Source organism: Otolemur garnettii, unplaced genomic scaffold, assembly GCF_000181295.1.
Source record: "Otolemur garnettii isolate 467f Iridium unplaced genomic scaffold, OtoGar3 scaffold00216, whole genome shotgun sequence".
NCBI classification, from domain to species: domain Eukaryota; kingdom Metazoa; phylum Chordata; class Mammalia; order Primates; family Galagidae; genus Otolemur; species Otolemur garnettii.
In genome coordinates this window covers 1,017,643-1,025,600 of record NW_003852611.1, presented here as the reverse complement: position 1 = coordinate 1,025,600, position 7,958 = coordinate 1,017,643, and the positions used below count along the sequence as shown (strand labels likewise).

The 7,958-nt window shown below is 37.0% G+C and overlaps 1 protein-coding gene and 1 non-coding gene across 2 annotated transcripts in view; both read left to right on the top strand.

The window, feature by feature from the left end:
- Positions 1–7,958, top strand: part of IL1RAPL2 (interleukin 1 receptor accessory protein like 2) — a 1,213,983-nt gene that overhangs the window by 796,762 nt on the left and 409,263 nt on the right. The window lies entirely within an intron of this gene.
- On the top strand, positions 2,452–2,558 carry LOC111722129. The gene has a single exon (XR_002771058.1). It is a non-coding gene; the product is annotated as a U6 spliceosomal RNA (small nuclear RNA).

Below are 7,958 nucleotides of genomic sequence, written 5' to 3'. Positions count from 1 at the left end.
AAAAAAAAAAAAATCAATCAATGAAAGCATTGGTTGTTGCTCTTATCATTTATGTAATTGTTTAGAAGAACAAATTAAAGGATATTTTTTATATTAACCCTAATAGTTCATTCCTCAAAACAGGACAGGCTAAAATAGGATATAGATCTAATGGCTATAGGATTTTTGTTTTCTTTGATGAATCATATTTCAAATTCATTCAAGGACATCTTTGTTTCTATGAATCTGAGATGTCTTTTTTAAAAGATACACACACCAAAAAAAGTATACACATATATATGTATACACACTATATTAAAGTGTTTGCCACTATGGCCACCAAGGAGAACAGCTGAAGCAGGTACAGTTCAGACATTTAGGCAAGTGGTAATTGTGATTAGTAACTGTATATTGAGCCAATGCAAATTCTCAGGTTTTAGAAAGATGCCTCTGCCGTTCCCCAGATTCATTTTCTAATTTCATCTTGTGTGATTTTTTCTTACATAATCATTTTTTCATTTACTATCTCATAAATTTTATGTGGGTATGGTATAATGGACACTTGGGAGAAAACAATTTATCATCATTAAAAAACTTACCATTGTTTTGAAATCATAAAATGACTTAAGTTTAAATCTTTTATCTAATGAGAATCAATTTTTGTTAATGGTGAAAGGCGAGATTCCAGTTTTAGTTTTCTACACATCACCAGCCACCATGAATGGATTAAGAAATTGTGGTATACATATACCATGGAATACTATGCAGCTATGAAAAGATGGAGACTTTACCTCTTTTATGTTTCCAGTGATGGAGCTGGAACATGTTCTTCTTGGAGAAAAGTATCCAATGTACTCAGTACTATTATGAAACCAATACATACTCACCTACACTTTCATATGAAAGATAAAACAGAACTATAGGCCAGAATGAAGGAGGGAAGAGGCAGACGAGGGGAACGGAGGGGGGTGGCAGGCTGGAGGGAGAGTAATCGGTGGGATCTCACCTATTGTGCATATTGCAAGGGTACATGTCAAATTTATTAAGAGTAGAGTATAAATGTCTTAACACAACAATTAAGTAAGGTGAAGGCTACGTTCACCAGTTTGATTTAAGCATTCCAAAATGTATATAAAATCAGCACATTGTACCCCATAAATTCAGTTATGTACATAGTTATGATATAATAAAGAAAAAAGATAATTTCAGCCATGAAATGTTTCACCACAAAAAAAAGTGTTAAGTGAAGTTATGGATATGTTAATTAGCTTGATTTAATTATTCCACATTGTATATGTATATCAAAATAATAACATTGTACTCCATAAGGGAATCTAATTGTGACTTGTCAATCGGAAATAAAATTAATTTTTAAAAGATAAAAAAACATAAAATGAGTTGCTTTTTAACAAGTATTGTGGTTAGCAATAAAAATATAAAAACAAAATCTAGAATCTTTATCAAACATCTATTATGTGTCTCATTCTTTGGTAGTCAATGGGGTAAGTATACAACTGGATCTATGTCCTCAAGGAACCTAAAATTTACCTGGGAGATGTGACATACACACTTGGAAATAAAGCTCATCATACAAGGGAGAATTTACTGTATTGACATGTGAATACTGGATCTGAAAAGTGGAAAGATCTCTTAGGAGCTTTCATGGTCTAAAGTGGTTTCTGAGGGTGTCTTAGTTTGGGTCTCCTCAAAACAGATTCTTAAATGAGGAGGTATGGGAATAACATTTATTGAAGTTTGCTCTTTGGAGACACAGCTATAAGAAAGAAGGAAAGCAAAAGGCAAGATTAGGCAGAAGTAAAAGGTGACCCACAATGTGGTCGCCAACACAGTCTCAACAGATCTTAGATCTAGAACTGAGGTGGGTCTTTGGAATTATCCTAAAATGAGGCCAGGGGACTGGGCTTTTAAATTCCTACACTAGGCAGTCTTTCTTTGGCCATTGGCCACTATCTTTGAAAGTGTTAACCTGGTGTAGTTCCTGTGGCCAAGGGCAACTTCCTTTGTGGGTCTAGCTTTCAGGGTCTATAGCCTAATATTCCCAGCATCTGAAGGATGGGTGTGTTGGCCCTAAAAAGTCTGCCCTGAGCCAAGTATCAAAGCATCTACTATAAGGTATTGCAGCTTGAACTGGACTTTGAAGGCTTGTAGGTATAATTTAAGTAGATATAGAGGAGAAATGACAAGTATGTACTTCTGGGTATGGAATGGATAGGAAAGAACAAGTTATATTCTGGAGATAGCAGATAAGTCCGATTTTAATTCAATTTACATTTAGTTAATTTCTACTCGATAAAGGTGCTATGCTGTGATGGGAGTTTTCATAATGTGATATCTCATGTAATCAGAACCAGAATCCTTTATGGTAGATATTATTTCCATTTTGTAAATAAGGAAAATGTGTCTCAGTATGGTTCTGAATTGCCCAAATTCACCTATGAAAAAAGCAATAGAGTGCTCGCTTTGGCAGCACATATACTAAAATTGGAACGATACAGAGAAGATTAGCATGGCCCCTGCGCAAGGATGACACGCAAATTCATGAAGCGTTCCGTATTTTTTGATTGGTGGGACCACACCTATGGTCCATCTTACAAGGGTACATGTGAATCTTTCTAAATGAAGAATATAAATGTCTTAACACAATAACTAAGAAAATGCCATGAAGGCTATGTTAACCAGTTTGGTGAAAATATTTCAAATTGTATATAAAACCAGCACACTGTACCCCATGACTGCATTAATGTACACAGCTATGATTTAATAAGAAAATAAATAAATTAATTAATTAAAAAAAAGAAAAAAGCGATAGAGCTGGCACTCAAACCCAAGTTTCCTGGCTCCCAAGACTCTGATTTTTCTATTATACCATGTTCATGTGACTAAAAGTGAAGAAATATTTTTGCAAATGGTGGCAGTAGATTATGGGAAGTCTATAGGACATACTCTGGTCTTTGATCCCATACTTTATTGTGTTGATCTCTAATTCTCAGAAATCAACTGTAATTCTATAATAATAATAAGACATTTATATTATTTATTGTTAGTAGTAATAGTAATAATGGTTATCATTAGCCAATACCATGTTAAATTTGCTCACTCTCTCTCTTTGTAGATTATTGCATTTGATCCTCATAACAAACTCAAGGAAGGTACTCTTGTTCTTATTTTATTTTACTTTTTTTTTTTTTTTTTGGTAGAGACAGAGTCTCATTCTGGCTCACTCCAGATCATGCTGGTCTCAAGCCTCTGAGCTCAGGCAATCCACCCGCCTCAGCCTCCCACAGTGCTGGGACTACAGGCGTGAGCCATCATGCCCGACTGTTCTTATTTTATTTTATTTTTTTATTAAATCATAACTGTGTACATTGATACATTTATGGGTCTTGTTCTTATTTTATAGCTGAGTTAACTGAAACTTAGAAATTGTTCAAGATCATATAGCAAGAAGGCAACAGAGCTGACATTTGAACCCAGGTTTCTCTGACTCCCAAAGTCAATGCTTTTAAGCACCAAAATTCTTATCTTTTATAATTCTTTGTACATCACTGGACAGATGGTTGGTACTTAACGATTACTTATCATCTTAGCAAGATGGGATAAGTGGCTTTGTCTCTCTGTTTCACTATTCATGATTTTTATGAAGTGGTATACTACTTGCCCTCAGCTTACAGAAATATTATATGACACCAGAGAATGAAGCAATGAGCTAAAAAAAATTGGGCCTCTCTCAGATTTCTTTCAGGCTTCAGGCTGTATAGCCTATGCCAATTGGATTGATTTTATTTATTTCATCCATTTTTTATTATAGCAAATATTTATTGCTTCTGACTACATGTCAGTCACTGTTCTAGTTGATGAAAAAGACGCAAAGTTCCTGTCCTCAGAGAGTTTATGTTCTAGACAGGGACACAGTTGATTCACAACTAAATGGTTAAATATTTGATAGCTCCAGATGGTGACAGGTGATCTGGAGAAAAATTAAAGTTTGGTAAGGAGAATAAGGAGTAGAGTAGGGTAAGTTAGAGGGGTGATAATTTAGATAGGACAGTCAGGAGAGGCTTTTAGGTAAGATGATATAAAAACAGAGATGGGAGAGAAGAGGTGTGAGCCATGTAGATAGGGCTGGGTTAGAACATTGTAGACAAGGAGAAAGAACACCAAATGTGAAGGCCTGGGGGAGGAGCTTGACTGGCATGTTTGAGGACCACCAGAATCCAATTAATGAGGTGTTAGTATAATATTTTTTTCAGATGAATCACCAGTGATATGTAAGATTTAAAAGCCCTTTCCAAAGTTGGCTACATATTGCCCTGTAGAGCAGATTTGGCATAAGATAAAAGAGAGAACAGGAACAATGGAGAAAGAATAAAGTGTTTGAAGCCAATGCATCAAGAAGAAATAAACAAGATAGACTATTGACTATCTATAGTAGTTCCATGTAGGGCTTTCACAAAGGAGCAAAGGAACTTAAGACTAAGTTTGTTCTTTCCCTTTAGGAGGTAAATACAAATTAGAAAATCAGTCAAGAGAGAATGTGGGCTCTGATGACATGAGAATTGTTTGGAGGTACCAGGAGGCAGGAAAGGGGTTGAATTCAGTCAACAGGTGAGAAACTTATAAAAATAAAGTTGAATGGAACAATTTCAGAACATTCACTATTTTATTTCCCAGCTAAACAAAGGTTATCAAGATAAGGAGAAAATGACTCTAAAAACCCAGCTTTGCTGACATATTTTGAGTCATTTGCGGGGAAAAACAGGGTTCTAGAGACAAGTGTGAACTTGGTGTTATGACAGGTAAGCTTGAAAGTGAAGTGGTTTCCTAGGGAGGATGGATTGGTGCATTCATTCAATATTCATTGATATACATACTTATGTTCTATATTATTCCAAAAAGGAGTTGAAGCAGGTTACAGAGTTACATGTATACATAACACAAAAACTAAAAGAGGAAGTCCGGAAGGAATAATAAGTAGGATAAATAGGATCAAGTTAGAGTAAAAGGAATGTTTAAACTGCCTGCCATGGTTAACTAGAGGTGGGCCACACACATTTAGTTCTTAAGATTTCTAGAAACAACTGAAAGAACCCAGGAAGTGATCAACTCTTTGATATTTAGTTCCCACAAGATAAAAACTAACTAGAGGTTCACAGGAGGCAAGAGAGAAATTTTGTCCTCTCTAATCATAAAGACAGAGCCTAAGGTGAACCTCAAAGATCCACCACCTCTTTATGTTTATGTCTGTATATAGTGATCCCTTCCCCTTGAGTATGAACATGTCCATGACTTCATTCTAACCGGTCAAAGGTGGTGGATTGTCACTCCACTGTTACATTATTATATAAGACATTATCTTAGCAGACTTGGGTAAGAGACTTTTTCCATTGCTGGCTTTGAAAAAAATAAGCTGGCATGTTTTGGGATGGCCTATGTAAACGGCCCCATGGGAAGGACAAGTCTGTCACCTCTAGTTGCCCCCTGGTTGACAGCCAGCAAGAAAATAGGACCTCATTTCTACAACTACATAGGTGTAAATTCTTCCAACAAGAAGAATGACTTTAGAAGAAGATATTCCCTAGGTCTAATCTCTGAGGAGACTGCAGATTCAGATGACACCTAGATTACAGCCCAGTGAGACCTGAGAGCATTGGATCCAGCCAAGCCATGCCTAGACTCCTGCCCAGTGCAGACTATGAGATAGTGAATTCGTATTGTGTTAAGCCACTAAGCTCTGTCTCAAATCATCCCTTAGGTTTCACTCTTTGATAGGCCTTCAAAGGAAGTTGGGGAAGGACTTCCACAGAGCTTTTCACTTCTCACAGAGGGCTTAACTGCAGGTCTGTGTCGAAGCAGAATGAATAAGCTGTTATTATTTAAAGTCACTAGAAGATCTTTCCTCATGTGTAGAACCCTGCATTAGCTATTGATATACTTGAGTGTGGCAAACGACATTCTTCTGGAGTAGGATCTGTCATCCTCTTCACGGGACTCTCTTTTATACAGTATCCATCCACTCTTTTGAACTTTGAACACTTGAGGCTTTTGCTGAGTGTTTAATTACTCCACTGACTGCCAAACAGTAGTGTCATCTGTTGAGTTCCTTTATCGCCAGACACATAATCATCTGCTCAAAACCAATTATGTGAGATTCTCATTGATCTTCAGAACGTCTTTAAGGCTTTTCAACCTATAATTAACACGCATATTTGCCATCTTTGCTTTAGCACATGTGAAACAGAAGAGTTTCCCTGGTGTAGCATTTTCATCACTCGTCAGTCCTTGCTGCAGTCCTTGAAAATGTGAAGGTAGATGGGTGCATTTTGCTTTACAATTCAGGGTGATAAAACCCACAGCCACTGTTCAAGATTTCCATTTAAGTTAAAGGGGAAAGGACTGCTTTTATGGCAAATTAATACTTTTTATTGTGCAAGAGACTGATGAAATTGTATAATTCTCTCAATTATAGTAGATAATAAAGTTTTAAGGCATATTTTATAATTCACCTATTATATATCACATGGAAGCCTAGCTTATTATTTTCTTACAGCCTGAGGGGATAGGAATAGTTATAAACTCTACCTCCCAAGAGATCACAGGCTCTATCCTAAATAAGAAATGGCCCTGCAGTGTCATCAGTGTGGGAAAATAATCTAACTGAACAGGCCTGTTACATCACTAAAATATTCCTTACATACTCCAATCTCAACCCTGCAGCAAAATATAGTAGAGCTTCTGTAAGCTGACCACCCAAGGGACTGTAATAAACTGGTCAACATATGGAGGTGGTCAACATAAGGAACTAGGCCTACTGTACTGATATGTACATGTGATGTATGTCCAATCTATGAAAATTAGGTCAACTTAAGGAGGTGGTCAAGGTTGGTGGTCAACTATGGAGGTTCTGCTGTATCTTTTTTTAAAATTTTTTTTATTTTTATTTTTATTTTTTTGAGACAGAGCCTCAGGCCGTCACCCTGGGTAGAGTGCTGTGGCATCACAGCTCACAACAACCTCTAACTCCTGGGCTCAAGCGATTCTCCTGCCTCCACCTCCCAAGTAGCTGGGACTACAGGTGCCCACCACAACGCCCGGCTAATTTTTTGTGGTTGCAGCCATCATTGTTGTTTGGTGGGCCTGGGCTGGATTCAAACCCGCCAGCTCAGGTGTATGTGGCTGGCACCCTAGCCGCTTGAGCCACAGGTGCTGAGCCTCTACTGTATCTTTTGAAAACAGCCAGGTTATCAGTTAATAAAAGAAAAGCCAAACTAAATATTTGGTTTAGGTAATATAATCACTGTGATTTAATTATTTTTATTGTATATATTTATCGAGTACAAAGTGATGTTTATATATATATATATAAAATATATATATGTTTTTATATGTATATATGGAAGAAGGATTTAATCAAGTCAATTAATGTATCTATCACCTCATTGTTTTGTGGTGAGGACATTAAATCAATTCTTTTAGCAACTTTGAAATATACATTATCAGCTTGGCACCCGTAACTCAGTGGTTAGGGCGCTGGCCACATACACCAGAGATGGTGGGTTTGAACCCGGCCTGGATCTGCTAAAACAACAAGGACAACTACAATAAAAATATAGCCAGGCGTTTTGGAGTGTGCCTGTAGTCCCAGCTTGGGAGGCTGAGGCAAGAGAATCACTTCAGCCTAAGAGTTGGAGGTTGCTGTGAGCTATGACACCATAGTACTCTACTGAGGATGACAAAGTGAGACTCTGTCTCAAAAAACAAAACAAAACAAAACAAAACTATTAACTATGGTAGCCAAGCAGTGCCATAGATCGCTAAAACATTTCTTTTTAGTCTAACTGAAACTTTGTACCCTTTTTTTTTTTTTTTTTTTTTGTAGAAACAGAGTCTCACTTTATTGCCCTCAGGGGAGTACTTGGTGTCACATAGCTCACAGCAACCTCCAACTCCTGGGCTTAAGC